General features: G+C 51.3%; 1 protein-coding gene across 8 annotated transcripts in view; it reads right to left on the bottom strand.

Annotated features, from left to right (window-relative positions):
• Positions 1 to 15606, bottom strand: part of HIVEP3 (HIVEP zinc finger 3) — a 450052-nt gene that overhangs the window by 70636 nt on the left and 363810 nt on the right. The window contains exons 5-6 of one of the 8 annotated variants that reach the window (XR_005834198.1): positions 8093 to 8228; positions 6471 to 7069 (exon numbers count right to left, since the gene is read on the bottom strand). The exons of 6 other annotated variants lie outside the window; for them this stretch is intronic. The gene's annotated coding sequence lies outside the window, so the exon portion shown is untranslated. Of the gene's footprint in view, positions 1 to 6470; positions 8229 to 15606 lie in introns of those variants that run through there. One more of the 8 variants, XR_005834197.1, reaches the window with a different exon arrangement.

Here is a 15606-nt window from a genome sequence, read left to right as displayed (position 1 = left end):
CGTAGTTATAGCTTCTTTCACTTCTTGAATCCCATGTCATCACCTTTTTGGATTCCATTTTTGATTGAGAGAAATAACTCCAGGATATTTTCATTATTGCTTCTGTTTTTTCCCCAGGAAAAAAAATAGATTGACTGAATAAGAAACTTTGAGATCTTACACATAAAAAAAATCTCTATTTTGATTTCAAAGTTTGAAAGGATAGAATTTTTAGTTCAAAATCAACGTCCTCCACGGTTTTGAGAACATTGCTCCACTGTCCTTTGGTATCTTGTTTTACTGATGAGAAATGCTGATGTAAGATTTTATTCTGTCTGGAAGCTTTTTTTTTTTTCACCATTGATACTCTGACATTTCAGCAAGATGGGTCTAAATGTTCCTTTTCGTTAATTCGTATCTTGAATTCAGTATGCTGTTTCAATTTTTAAATCTCTGTGTGTTTCTTCAACTCAGGAAATTTCTCTTGTTATTTCTTTGACTATTTCTATCTCTCCCTCTGCCATTGTCTGTGGTCTCTGCTTCTAGGTCTCCTATTTGAAGGGTTCTGAACCTCCTAGATCTGGCCTCTATGGATCTGAATTTTTTCTCCTTGATGTTTTGCTCTACTTTCTTGGATATTAGTTTTAACTTCTAGATCACCAACTTGGTCTTCATCCATACCAATTGTGTCATTCAGTTCAGCCACTGAATTTTTTTCAGGAGTTATATTTTAAATCTTCAATAATTATTTCCTTTTCTCTGATTACTCCATCTTTATAGCAACTAGTTCCTTTCCATTAAATGAAATCATCTCAATTATTGCCAAGGATACTAATGATTATTGATTTTTGAGTTCTCTTATATTTGAAGCATCTATTTCCTTTGGAGTGAGCTCTTCTTTTTCCTTTTTTCCCCATTTTAGGCCTTCTCTTTCTGCTGTTGGTTTCTTCCAACATTTGGTGATCCTATTTGTGAATGTAAGACTGCATTGTGAATTTAGTATATGTGCAAGGATACAGGTTCCAGCTCCTGCAACAAGGACCCAACTATAAGATGCCTTAGACAAGCCAGGAATTTGCTTCTGTCTTATGTAAGTCTGAGTGTAAGTGGCCATGGGCTGATATGGTGGCTTGAGAGTGTGGGTATCTTTGATCTTGCTCTTCTGCCATCCACAGCAATTGGCTTCCATCTTACAGCATCATGTCCACACAGTGGTCAGCAGGAAAGGGGAAAGGGATAGCAAGAATGGAAATTGTACATGTTATTTCAGGTCACACTTGCCATAGGGCCGCACCTCATGGCTAGAGAGCCTTAGCAATGTAGTCTCCAGCTGGGTGGCCATGTGGCCTGATCAAATATCCATCACTATATAAGAAGAGGAAGAGTATATTGATGAAATAATTAACTGGATAGGGCTTCCTGTGAGGTTTCTGGTCTCTTTTTCTGACAGGTTTGTCCTTGAATGTGATGATGAAATAATGAACTCATCCTATTGGGGGAAGGGGTTCTATGTAAGAGGGTGGAGGATTATGATGGCAAGTCTCCCTGTAAGGACAGTGAGGAGGAAGCCAGCCAGGGGACTCCAGCAATCGCTGAAAGAAGGACTTTACTCTGCAGTGGGCATGGTAGTAGACTTCACTGGAGGCAGGTTGCCCATGCCTCTTGCATGCTCCCTGCCCCCATACTGGGTTGGTAGGGAGTCTGGATTCTCTCAGCTGGTCTCAGACCTTGGTCCCATCACTTGCCTTAGAGAGTATTTCTAGGGCTTGGCCTGCCACTGGCCACCTGCCTCCATATGTAGAAAGTGAGAGGGGTTGAATTGTACTTGCTCATCTGAAAAGTTCTTCAAGAGACTCTGAAATGGTGGCAGCCCATACCTATTCTTTGTTTTGTTGGCTTTGGGCTTGAACAATGCTTAGCTTTTCTGGAATAGAAAATCTCTCAGGCCTTTGGGGTCTTGTCTGTAATGTCTTCTGCTCTGATTTCTCCGTCTATGCAATCTTATGGGTTTCCTATCTTTCTAAGACTTATCAACATTTGTGTCCATGGAAGGACCAAAATTCTATCTTGTTTTCTAATATTATGATGTCATCCTTTCAAAACTGCCTTTATCTCCTGACAATTCTAGGATGTGGAGCTGGGCACTTGAGTGCCAGTGGTTAGGAAATCATGCATTGTGGTTCACTGGCAGAGAGGCCGATGCCCTTTCCAGGATCCTGATGCATCAGGAGGAAAATGGGTCCTTCCAGCTGAGGGCCATCAGCTTAGAACCCCACAGCATCCATCTCTGTGGATAGTGTACGTGATGGTCCCAACACTGAGGGAAGCAAGCCCACCCAGTTCCACGAAGGGCAGGAATAGCTCGTCCGGCTTGCCTGAGCAGCCTGTGGTCCACCAGGCAGTAGTCAGTGACCGGACTGCCCAAGAGGTCTGCAAGCCACTGTAGGGCCACCGGGCATGCTGCTTTTGTCCTCTTTCAGCTTCTGGAAAGAGCCTTTGTAGGTAGCCAATTACCCAACTCTCTGTACCTTGCCACCCACGGACCTGAGAGTCATGTAGTTGTCTGCACTAAGGGCTGGGAGAGAGGGGCTCCATCCCATCCCCTGGAGGCTGCCCAAAGGCTGTCTCTAGTCCATCACAGCTCCCCTTCCTAAGACCCCTTAGGCTTCCCACATAGTACGTGCTCCATGGCATGGTTCCAAAGGCCTCTTTAGTGGCTCCTGCTTGCAACTCAAGACTCGTATCTCCCCTTCTCCCTCCAGCCTATGTGTTCTCACCCCAGGGGGCTATAGACTTCTCAGAATGCACACCGTTCCCATTGCCCCAAATGCCCTGTCCCTCCTAGACATGTGGCAAACTCCTCAGTGTCCTTCAAACCCACTTGTGATGATTGATATTATATGCCAGCTTGACTGGGCCATGGTACCTAGACATTATTCTAGATGTTTCTGGAAGGTATTTTATAGATGAGATTAACATTAAAAACAGTAGACTTTGAGTAAAGCAGACACTCTCCAGAATATGGGTGAACCTCATCCCATAAGTGGAAGGCCTGACTAGAACAAAGACTGACCTCGCCTGAGCAAGAAGGAATTCTGTCAGCAGATGGATAGCCTTTGGACTCGAACTACGACTCCTCTGGGTCTGCAGCCTGCCGGCCCACCCTGCAGATTTTGGATTTGCCAAGCCTCCATAACCACATGAGCCAATTCCTTAAAATAAATCTCTTTCTCTCTCTCTAAATACATGTATTTACATCCTGTTGGTTCTGCTTCTCTGGAGAGCCCTGACTGTTCACCACCCCAGACATCAAACCCTCCAGCAAGCTTCGGGAGTCCCTCTAACATTCAGTCAAATACCTCTGTGCATCTCACACTGTGTTGTAGTTTGTCTACAGACTTTTCTCCTCCAAAGACACAGGATTCTTCTAGGCCAAGGAGCCTCTCTCAATCACCATCACATTCCAAGCACCCAGCACAACGGCAGACACACAAATAAATGGTGCTTAATAACTAATGCTTGTCCACGGGTAGGTGAACCACTGAGAACGAGAGAGGGGACTGAAGCAGGTGGCCTAGGGGAGTCCCACTGGGTAGAGGGAATCAGGTCAAACTCTTGAAAGGGACCCTGTAAGGTGGGCCAGAGGACAAGATAACTAGTTCCTGAAAACCAGGCTCATAGAGCCACTTGGAAATACAGGTCAGCAAAGGGCTGTTCAATCTAGGGGAGGACCCCAGAGGTCAGCCTACAACCAGTCCCAGCTTCTTGGACCCCACCCCACAGCTCGGGTTAGTCCAATAGCTACTGAATCCTGACCACAGGCTCTTGTTAGGGATTCTCACTTTGGGTCTTCCTTTTCTGATGACACCTAAGCTCCAGAAACAGTTGGGGGAATACACTGTTTGTGACCTCCAAGGGAGCAGTCCTCTGCATTTCCTGACTTGTTACCTGTTCCCTAAACCTCTCTAGTTCAGTGTTCGTCAAACAAGGAGATGTTGCCAAGTCTAATTTTTCTGAGACTGAATTACAAAAAAAAAAAAAAGAAAGAAAGAAAGAAAAAAGAAAAAGAAAAAGAAAAGGCTCATTTGCAATCCACACGTCTTTTTCTCCATCCAAACTGAAACCAGACCAGGTGATTATGAAAATTCTACCCTGGCAGAAGGCATGGCCTGGCGGTGCAGGGCAGGAGGTGGGCCTTTTGAGAATCACTGCTCTGTGCTTCCCAAAGCTCCAAGCACAGGTCTCTGGTTGCCCAGGGCACTGTGAACAAATAAGGGAGCGAAGAGACCAACGTTAAACTAAAAGAGTTATAACACCCAAGTTCCACCTTGCAGAACGAACTAGGACCAAGTGCCTTTGATTCAGGCAAAAGGAAAAGAGCCAAAGAAAAGATAAGCTACAGACTGACCAAGGGACTGGCACTGGGAGAAAGATGAATCACATCTCGTGATAAGAGGACAAACTGAGAATCAACCGGGATAATTACAAAGAGGGGGGCTGACATTACTGAGCTCAAGAACCACGAGGGGTTTATTGACATGAAAAAAGATTAACCAGGGCCTAGAATCACCCACCTAAGTATCTCCCTCCAGAACCCGACGATGCCAGCCCCCACCCCCACCCTTCATCTTTGCACCTGAGAAGATGGGCAGAGACCACGGAACCCTGGTGTCCTTTTTCCTTTGTCCAGAACCTCAGAAGACCCAATAGCGTTTCTTGTGTATCCTGCAGAAATGGGGCAGCCTCTGCCGGTTGCCAGCCAGCACGGGCCTGGCAGGGTGAATGCAGCAGCACAGGGCCCTGGAGGCGCTGGGGTATCTAGAAGGGGAAGCCGGGGTGGCCTGGGAAGGCAGTGGTGGAAGGCAGCCAGGAATCATGTCCCCAGAGCGCCAGCCCTGCTCACTCCCCTGCGGGGACTGCACACTCCCTTCCCAGAGCTCCCAATCCTTCTGACTCAGGACAATCCTCTTCAAACGGGTTTCCCAATAAGTTTGGCCCCAGTGAGTGATGTCTCTTTCCCAAACAGGATCACGCCCCTGCCCTCCTGCCCAGGGCATACACAGCACGGCCTCCCCCCTCCTGTGGCAACGACAGTGGCCCATTCTTGATTGCTTACTACCTGCGAGGGGCTGGGCTCCAACTGGTTTATTCTGTGCCCCGTGTTGAGCTAAGGGTCTCACGTGTCCTATCTTTAGCTACAGTGTCCAGAAGCAGAGGCTCTGTTTTCATTCCCTTCATGGTCGCTGTGCCCGCCCCACAGGCACTCACAGGTATTTGTGAATGAATGAATGAATGAATGAACGAACGAGTGAAGTTAGAATTGTGGAAAACCTTAGTTGACGAGTAGTTTACAGAAGTTATCTGAGTTCCTTTCCAGAAAAAAGGGGGTATTTTCATCTCTGAAACTAGAGGGTAGGTCAATCTGTTAATGAATCGAATTTTCTAAATGTTGAGTGTCGTTCTCGTAAACACAACTTCGGCAACCTGGTGTATTGGGGGGTGTCTAGTGTAATTCACAGACCGTAAATGCCACCCTTCCAAATGTACAATGAAGTGGTTTTTCATGTATTCATAAGATTGTGCAACCGTCATCACTATCTAATTCCAGAACGTTTTCATCACTCCAAAAAGAAGCCCCGTGCCCCTAGCAGTCACTCCACGTTCCCCTCCACCGCCCCCGCCATAGCCTCTGGCAACCATTACTTGATCTTCCTGTCTCTATGCATTTGCCTATTCTGGACATCTTATATAAATGGAACCCTACAATCCTTGGTCTTTTGTGTCTGGCTTCTTTCATTTAGCATCATATTTTTAGTCATTTGCTTTAAAAATATCAGTATCCCATGGTGTTTCTCATGGCATCCTGGGCCCCAGGGGTTCTAAGGCCATAATGCCTGGGTGACACCCAGGTCGAAGCCAGCCAGCATGAGCCATCAGGACGGCATGGGGTCTGGTGGCGGATGTGTGGAACCAGGCGGTGTGGGAGTCGGACAGTAGTCACAGCACGGACAGTGTGGGGCTGGGAGCAGAACCAGTGGTTAGGAACAAGTCAGGCATGGGGACTGCACTTGGAATGTTCCTTGGCAGGGGACCCCTGTGGGGTCCTCAGGAGAGCCAAGGGAACAGCTGCCTGCAAACCCCACTCTCTGGTGGGAAGAGAGGTGTGTCAAGACCACCAGTCCTGGACCTGCTGTTTTGAGTTTGAAGGGACAGTCCCATATCTAAGATGGCCTCAAAGCTCAACAGAAGGTGTGGGTCCCCAGGGCTTGCTGGCTCAGATCTTGGGGTGCAGAATGGACAGTAGCCCTCCTAACTGCGTTACCACCTTCTCTAACCCAGGGCTCCTTTTAGCTGGGAAGTCACTCCTGGCAGGAAATCCCAGCAGGCTGAGTGGAGCCAAGAACGCTTTGGTCTTAGGCAGTTTGTCCATAAATTGATTAATTAATTAACAGTTAATTCTCTTCTTGTGTTTTTGTTTGTTTGCAATTTTAACTTGCTTTATTCCACAGAGCATCTGATGAGGTTTACAAAAACAAAATCAGAGCACTAATTAAAAATCACAAATCAACCCGGGGGAAATGGAAGACACAAGGTCTAGACCAGAGGGATAGAAGAACGTGGATAAGCAGGGGAGAAGGCCCCACACAGTGGCTGAGTCCAGGCCCCAGACTTGGGGTGCAGCTTCCTGGCAGTGAGAGGAAAGGACAACACAGCTGAACATTCTCAGTGTCCTGATGACAAACACGCCAGTTGCTCAGAAAAAGCACAGCTCTTCTTGGCGCTAAGATCTGAAGGGAATTTGTCTCATGCTGTTTTCAATGGGGAGACATCCATGAAGTCATTCCTTTGATACTCCTGGGGCTCCCAAGGGCCAGGACCGGGCTGGGTCTGCTGACATGTAGATACAGGTGGGCCCCACGCTTTACATCATTAGCTCTTGTTGGGGAAACACTGTGCCATTTGGTGACCACCATTTCAAGTTTTGCCAGAAACACATGCCATCTGTTCCATTATTTATGTGATATTTTCATTTACGTCTGACGAGTCTGACTTGTTAGAAGACGGGCTCCCCCTCAGCAACAGGGTTTTACTGAATAAAAGACATTACTATGAGCCTAGAGAATTTCACCCATGTCCCCTAAAATCATCTCATGTTCTACTAGTGGTTTGTGTCCTGCACTTGAGAAATAAGCCCCCACCCCTGACTCTCGATGCACCGGGCACACCTCCCTTTGTGGACACGAAGTCCTCCCCCATCCTCCACCCGATGGAGAGATGGAGATGGTCCACGCGCCAGCCCTGGTTTAGGGTCTCTCATCAAACTCCATCAAGGGAAGGGCCCTTGAGCAGCGCCCAAGTTAAAGCCCAAAGCCTCCATGTGATAGAGGAAGAGGCTGGGGCTCAGGGAACAGAAGGGACTTGTCCCAAATCACAAGGCCAGTGACAGCGTCCATGGCAGGAGCCTCCCAGCCTCACCTTCACGGCTGCTCTACATGGATGGGTGAACATTTATATGACTGAAGACTGGAGCTCACTGAGGGAGGCTGGCTAGTGGAGGGATGGGGTCTCACCCAAGTCCACAGCAAACCCCATGAGGGCAGGAGCCACGTCTACTTTTTCCACCAGGGTAAATCCCACACCTGGCCCTCTGCCTGGCACATAGCAGGTGCTCAGAAAACACGAGGGTGCTGTTACTGCCAGGTTCAGGATGACGATCCCTTCTTGGAGGGAGGGAGAGCCCTGGGATGGCGTAGTGGCTGCCAACTGTATTTGCCGAAGTCTTTCTCAGGCCGGGGGGTAGATTTTCTGCTGTTGATTATATTATTGCCTATTTTGTTGTCACTATTTGGTTGAAATATTTTTAAAAATTTAAATATACTTGTCAAATACACCATAAATCTAGTATCACTTTAACAAGCGCGGTTTTTTTTCTCTGCTAACATAACACTCTGTGCTGCGGCTCTAGTGACTTTAACTGAAGTGGATGAAATGACACCCCAGCTCGTGGTCTCCTCAGCTTGTCACCTCTCCCTCCACTTCCAAAGCCTGGGGCACTTGGGGGGTGAGTCTGAGCATGACTGAGGCCAACCAAGGCAGACGGCGCATCCCAAACCTGGTCACGGCATCGCTGGCGTGGCTCACACAAGAGAAGACAGGTGGAGAACCCCCGGGCTCCACTGATGAGGGCCCCATCCAGGCAATGAGAGTTTCTGCAACACCAAGCCACCAACCAACATCTCTGTCCCCAGCTGCAAAAGGACAAGGCTCGGCATGTATATACTTTGTGAGCAACAGACTCTCTGGGGGCCAAATGCCAGATTAGGGGGTACTCTGAGACTGCCAAAGCGGACCACAGTCTCAGAGTGTTGAGGCTGGAAGGAACTTTCTAGGGCATTGGCACGAGCTCCCATAGGAGCTGTAAGCCTCCCTTAGGGACTGCTTTCAGGAGACCACTCACGACCTGGGGCAACAGCAATTGGCTTTTTTTTTTTTTTTCTGCAAAAGGAGTCATTTTTTGTTTTTGTAAAAATGGAATCACTCTGTGCACATTTCTCTGCACCTACTTTTCCCATGGAGGGTCTTTCCAGGTCAAAGGCCAACATTTTTTGAGCAGTTAGTATATGGCAGGCACAGTGATAAGCACGTCACATGCATCAGGCCTGTAGGGCAGGCACTACAATAATCCCTATTTTTCCAAAGAGGAGACTGATGGTCAGAGAGGTCGTGTAACAGTTTGTACATAGTGGGATCCAGATTTGAACGCTGGCAATCTGTCTCTAGACCCTGTGTTCCCAATCGCTGCTCTTTATTGCCTTCCTGAATAGATTCCGGGTCTGTCTCATTCTTTTTAACAGCTGAACGACAGGCCACCGTTTGGATAGAACACCTTCAGACTCCCCTACTGTTCAGTTTTCATATATTTTTCTAATTCTTCGTGCCACTGGAATTTTGTGATAAACATCCTCTGTGCACATATCTTTACAGGCTGGTACTCTTGTTCCGTAGGCCAGGTTCCCCGAAATGGGACCATGGGTCAAAAGGTATGTGTGTTTCGCGTGGGAATAGCTATGGGCCTATTGTTTGCGGCATCTTCCTAAGAATGAACCGTGTGGTTTTCACTCACTGGTTTTTGTTTTTGTTTTTTTAAAGATTTTATTTATTCATTTGACAGAGAGAGAGACAGCCAGCGAGAGAGGGAACACAAGCAGGGGGAGTGGGAGAGGAAGAAGCAGGCTCATAGCGGAGGAGCCTGATGTGGGGCTTGATCCCAGAACGCGAGGATCACGCCCTGAGCCGAAGGCAGACGTTTAACAACTGAGCCACCCAGGCGCCCCTCACTCCCTGGTTTTGATTCTGTCCTGAAGACACAGCTCTGAGCCCTCATCAATAGGACAAACCCCATAATGGCTAAGGACAGTCTTCTCCTCCCTAGAGTCCTCAACTGTTCCTCTGATACCGTGGTTACGTGTCCCCTGTGGCTGATCCAGATACGTCTTAAAGTGCAGTACCCTTTGGGGTGACCTCCTCCCCACTGAAAGACACACGGAGAGGGACAGAGTCTTTTCTGATGTCAATGGTGCAGTAGGAGGGATCCAAGTAGGTAGGGTTCTGAGTCCTTCTCTTCAGCCCCCAAGCCACACACATGCCTGCCTGAGATAACGACCGACCAACCAAATTCTATCCCCCACGTAAGAAAATGGAGCTCATTCTTCAATTAGGGAAAACCCCAACGACTTCGGAGCTGGACACACCTTCAAGCATCTTCGAGCTCAATGCCTTAGTTTACAAATGAACCCTGGAGGGCAATGACCAGCCCAGGCTCACACGTGGGGTGTGGAAGCTGGGAGCCGGGTCACCGGGGGTGCTTGGTTCCAGCTCCCTCTGCCTGCTGGTCCCTAGGAGCCGTTTTACTAGAAAGGCACAGTGTAAATATTTCCCTAAGAAGCCAAGAGAGGAAACTTACCCAGGCTGAGCGGCCCTGTGCTGGGCACTGGCCACGGACACAATGCTCAATGAGGGCCGTTATCTGGGAAGGGAGGGCTGTTTGCTCCGCTTCGGGACGGTGCCAGAGCCCGGAGCCACCAGGCTTGCCACTCTGGCTGCCACACAGAAGAGTCTCCTTGCACTCAGCAGTCTCTGTGGTTATGCAATGCTGGGCCAGAAGGTTAACTCTCCCCAGACGGGAGCCAGCCTTGCTCCTTCCTGCCTGAGCGTGTCCGTCTGAAAATGCTCAAAATTGAGGGCCTCCATGTTTGCAACAAAATGCTCAGGCCCCGAAATGGCTGGTTTATTCCAAAGGGTGTACTGAGTCCATCTGGCACCTTCCTACCAAGGCCCTGGGCCCCAGCCACGGTGACTGCCCACTGCTCCCCAGGCATCGCTGACGGGCCTCGTGGCCTGGCCTCCCAGGACTCTGCTCCTGCCGTTCTCAGGCCCGGCATGCCCCTCTTGCCCCTCAGCCTCTGTCAGTGGTGCCGGTCGAGTGCCCCTCTTTCTAAAGCACAAGGGCTACCCCGTGTTCACAAAGCCTCCCCAGCTACCCCAGCCGGGAGTCCTGGAGCTTGAGGAATGAGTTTTCCAAACAAAAGAGATATTGGATGTTATCTCTCCCACTTCTCCATTTTTCAGATGAGGAAACTGAGGCTGATGGGGGATTGACTAGCCGGAGAGCAGACTGAGTCAGTGTGACTGTCAGCAGGGCTCGCCTCCCCAGACTCTCTCACACCTCACATCCCAGACACTTCCCAGAACTCAACCACTTCCCACCGCCTCCACAGCCGCCAGCCTGCTCCGCGACACCATCACCTCCTGGTGCCGACATCAGCTTCCCAGCTGGTCTCCCCTCCTGCCCTGGGCTCCTGCTGTGCGGTCTCCACACACAGCCAGGGGGGGCCTTTCAGAACATTCAGCAGACCTCCAAGGACTTCTCAATTACCTGCCCACCCCCTCCTCCATCCCCTCTCCAGCCTCCTCTCCTCCTAGACCTCCACCCCCACCCCTCCAGCCACACTGGCCTCCTTGCCCCCCCTCGCCCCCCCCAACCCCCCATCACACCTCTGCCTCAACACCCTTCCCCAGAGAGTACAGCTCTCTCTCTCTTACCCCTCAGGTCTTCGCTCAAATGCCACCTTCCGAGGCCCACCCTGACCACCAGGTTCTTTTCTTTCCTGGCTCATCTCACCACACATTGGGTACTTCACCTAAGTACAAGATAACATCTGTATATTTATTTTACAGAGGATATAAAATACACATTATGTGGCAAGGGGATAATATGGGTGTCTATTTCCCCTACTACAATGGAACTCCAAGAGGTAGGAATCTGCATCTTGTCACCTAGAACAATGCGTGGCACGTTCTGTTCAGGCATGGCTGATTTTAAGGAGGGTCCCCCTCTAAGGATGGGGGAGGTGATGGCAGTCCTCGTGTCACCGTGCCAAAGCACCAGTGAGTTAGGAGTGGGGGGAGGGGACGAGTCTGGTGGCACAGGCAGGATCAATGGAAGGAGAGGCTCTGAAGGCTCCAGGGAGGCCAGGTGAGAGGCTCTCTGTTTAGGACCTGATGGGGGATGCCAGACCTGGGCCTCAGTGCCTCCTGAGCCAGGCCCAGGCAGGGCTGCTGCAGAATGGCCGATTCCCAGCAGCAGCCACAGAGCAGTGCCACTGAGGCATAGCCAGCCCCTCCCTCCTTTCAGGTACCTTGACTCTACCAGTCCAAAAACCTCTCTATCACTTTAAAAGCTCCCCAGTGGGAGACGCGTAGGCCCCGCTGGGTTTGGGGGCCTCCACTGAGCTCCTCTGCACAGCACTTTATTCTCAGGGATAAATATCTGCTGAGTGAATAGAGAGAGAGACAAGGGAAGGGGAAGGAGCCAAGAGAGACCCGGGAGAGGAGACCAAGGCCCGGAGCCACAGAGCGACCCCGAGGAAGCCTGCCAGCCAGAACCCCGGCTGAGACAGACTGGCTTGTCCTGACAGGTGGACAGGTGGCTCCGGTTCCCACTTGCTCTCCCGCACCTGCAGCTACGCCAGTCGGAAGCACGCATCTCCGGTGATCAGAAACTCCTGATTTCGGTTTTATTTCGATGGGCATTTTTATTTACCCATGGCACAATTTCTTTGAGGTTGGCTGGTTCTATTCTAAAGAGGGGCCAAAACCATGCTCCCGGGTGACTGGCTGTGGACACCTCTCTTCCTCCATCCTGACTCTGCTCTCGCCCACTTCTCAGGCTCTTTCACCAGAGCCTTTTCTCTCAGAGGCGTGTGTGCCTGCCTCAGGCTCCGGTCCTTAATCTCCTGCCTGTCTCCCTCCCATTTCTCAGCTCCCACAGCTGCACACATCCCCTGCCCTGCCTTGGAACACCCCAGGCCTGCGTCTCCAGTGGCAATGGCTCAGCTTGGACAACCTGTTGGCCTCTCGAATACCATATGCTTAGCACCCACCTGGTCACTCCCCCTCTCCCTCTGGGGGAGCCATTCTCCTACACTTCCTGGCCTACAGCCTCAGAAACACCCCACAACTCCACTCTTCTTCCCCTATATCACCCATTTACCCATCCGCCCCACCCATTCCCTCACTGACTGAGTGTCTTGTGTGCGAGGCTGTGCTGAGATCTGGGGACATTCACCATGCCCATCCCTCCTCCCTCTGTGGGACCTGCAGGACCACCCCAGACCCTGAGATTGGGAGAGGAAGCCTAGTCCAAAGTAGCCAGTCCCACATCTGCAAGTAAAGTCACAGAGTGATCTTGGGTGAGTCACTTGTCACGTCTGAGCTCGGGTGTCCTTCTCCGCTCTTGGGAAAGATGATCCACTCCTGCTTCTCCTCTCCCCGGCCTGGCAGTGACATCCACAGGGGATGCCAGTCTAAAGAATGCTTATGACCATCACCTTCAACCATACTGCAGTCTTCCTCCTACAGACCACGGCCTTAACCCCTTCCAACCTCCTAGCCTCCTGAGACTGGGCCATAGCATCTGCATTTTAAAGAAACACCCCAGTGGTACTGTTGTAGGAGGCTGGTTTGTGAACTGCACTTGGAGAAAGTCTGGCTCATGAGATAAAGTTCAAACTCCCTCTCCATCCCTGCAGTCCCTGAGCAGACCCCACCCTGCTTTCCAGGCACAGGTCAGTCTCTGGCAGGGGGCCTTCCACGGTCACCAGGCTGGTCCATCCGCTCACCAGCCTGAACCCAGAACTCTTCTCTTGCCATTTCCCCAGCACAGAAAGCCTTCCTGGGCTCCCTCTCTCTGCAAGTCTCTTTCCCACCCTGCGAGGTCCAACTTAAATGACTTCTCCTTCTTCCATGAAGGTCAGAAACACCTTGTCTTGGGTTCCCCAGCGGGCACTTTCCCTGTCATTTCCCTCCTGGGTTGCTGGCGGGCTTCTCACCAGCTCCCTGCTGAGCTTCCTGTCCAGACTGTAAGCTCCCCGGGGGCAGCCGCCCATCTTACAGCTCCTGAGATCTTCGTGTTCAACCCCAGTGCTTGCTGAGCATCTGCAAGACTCCAGCACACCCCCGGGGCACACAGAGGAGGAGGGGAAGAATTCCTGCGCGAGGGGTGCGCCCTGTAAAGCAGACAGAGGGTACTTGCGTACTTGCCAGAGTAGAAATATAGAGAGGGTACCACAGGGTCCCAGAGCAAAGGTTCCTAATGTCCTGGGGGAGGCGACGAGGGGGGCAGAGAAGGAGAATCCAGAAGGAAGGAACTCAGGGGAAAAGGATTAGTGTGAGAGTCCCTTCCACAGCAGCACCACCAAGTGGGGGAGGAGGAGGGAGGAGGATGGAGAAGGGGAATGGGCTGGGCTGGGGAAGCTGAGCTGAGGAGGAGCCAGGCTCTTCTTGTGGGTCAGGGGTGGCAGATCCAGCCCGCTGCCTGTTCTTGCACACCAAGTTTCACAGCCACGCCCCGTCCTTTACACACTATCCATGGCTGCTTGCACGCCGCTCAGTAGAGGGAAGCAGGTGCAAGGAGACCGTGAGGCTCACAAAGCTGAAAATAGTTACTATCTGGCCATTTCAGAAGAAAAGTGTGGCTGCTCCCTGCCACGTGTGTGGGAAGGGACCGGTGGATTTTAAGCGGACAGCACAGTCAGATTTTTATCTTCCTATTGCTCTGGGACAATGTAGGGATGGGCTGGGGCAGACGAGCTGGCAGGGAGGGAAGGCGGTTGGGAGGTTAGTGTAACTGTCCAGGTGGGGGGTGGATGTGACACCAGAGCTGCTGTTTATCAAGAGATCTGTTAAGAGCCGCCGTGTGCCTGCACTGGGCTAAGCTCGTTCCACACATTCCCTCGTCTGCCCTGCCCTGCACAGCAACTGCAGGTCGTGTCGTTCCCCCTCTTACAGAGAAGACACAGGGAAGTGAAGCCACTTGCCCAAGGTCACACAGCTGGTAGGCAGCGGAGCCAGAACGCAAACTCAGTGCCAAGCTCAAGGTCTTCGGGGTCAAGCATGTTTGCTTGTTGACAGACCCCTCCGAGCTTCCCTGACAACTCACAGAACACAAGTCTTCTACAAGAGAAAATCTTCCCTGAGTCGAGTCAGGCAGGAAGTGGGAGGCAGGAGTGTGGCTATTTTGGAAAAGCGACACGAAAAACCACGAAACTTCCTACCTGTCCCGTTTTGCTCCCATCTGTCCTCGGAAACAAGGCTGCCCTCTCTTAGATAAAAAGGTGTTTCTCCCCACACGGTGGCTCTGCCGCTGGTGGTGGGAGAGAGCCCTAAGCTTAGCACACGTTCGCTATTTTTAAAGGACTATATAAACAAACAGGGCTATGTAAATAAGAAAAAAATGAGGTCATCCTTTTAAAATCTAAAAATGTTCTTTTTCGATGGGGTGAGCAGCAAAACCTCAGAAAGAACTGGTGCTTTTTTATCCCTGAGAGGCCTTCTCCAGCCCACAGTCTCCTGAAGATACCGGGCCGGCCCCTCCCTTGCTGGCACCCACCCGGGAAGGCAGGCACCTGGGAGCCGGGACTCCTGGATTTTATTCCTGACTCTGCGGGCTTTGCCTCAAACGCCCAAAGCGACTGCCGACCTGAGCCGCCACCTCCCTGGGACATGGGTCCCCATCCAGGTCACTCACAAGACCTTCGTCCCATAGAAACCCGCACGCCGAGCCAGCTGTCCCCTCTGCCGTCCTGCCCCCTCTCCCCGGCCCACACCTGCATTTGCCAAGTGGCCGCAGGGCTCTCTGCGGGCTGCTGAGGAGCCATCTGTGGACTCCCTCCCTATCTCCTGACCCCATGCCTTGGATTTCTCTGCGCATAATCTACTTTCCCCACCTTCCTCCAGACCTCTTCTCCCAAGCTGATGGCTGGAAGTCATTAGGGCGGCCCTGGGAGTTGTGTTTAGGTCATCAACAATCGTTAGGAGACACCCCCGTTTTGGCAGGAGCCCAGGAGGCTTCGCTGTTTCCCAAGAACTTCTTCCCGCACTGAGCCGCCCCTGCCCCCCCGCTGCGGCCCCCTGTCCTGTGACCCTCTCCCCCCACCATCCACAGCATCACCCCTGCCCCCGCCTTCCACGCCTCCCTCTCTGCCTCCCAGCCCCAGTGCCCTTCTCCGTAAAGCACAGGAATGAGAACCGCCAGTATCTGCTGAAGGGGCGCCTCTCAAACGGCTC

The sequence above is a fragment of the Ursus maritimus genome, unplaced genomic scaffold, assembly GCF_017311325.1.
Source record: "Ursus maritimus isolate PB19 unplaced genomic scaffold, ASM1731132v1 scaffold_12, whole genome shotgun sequence".
Taxonomy (NCBI): domain Eukaryota; kingdom Metazoa; phylum Chordata; class Mammalia; order Carnivora; family Ursidae; genus Ursus; species Ursus maritimus.
This window is presented reverse-complemented; position numbering and strand designations above follow the sequence as displayed.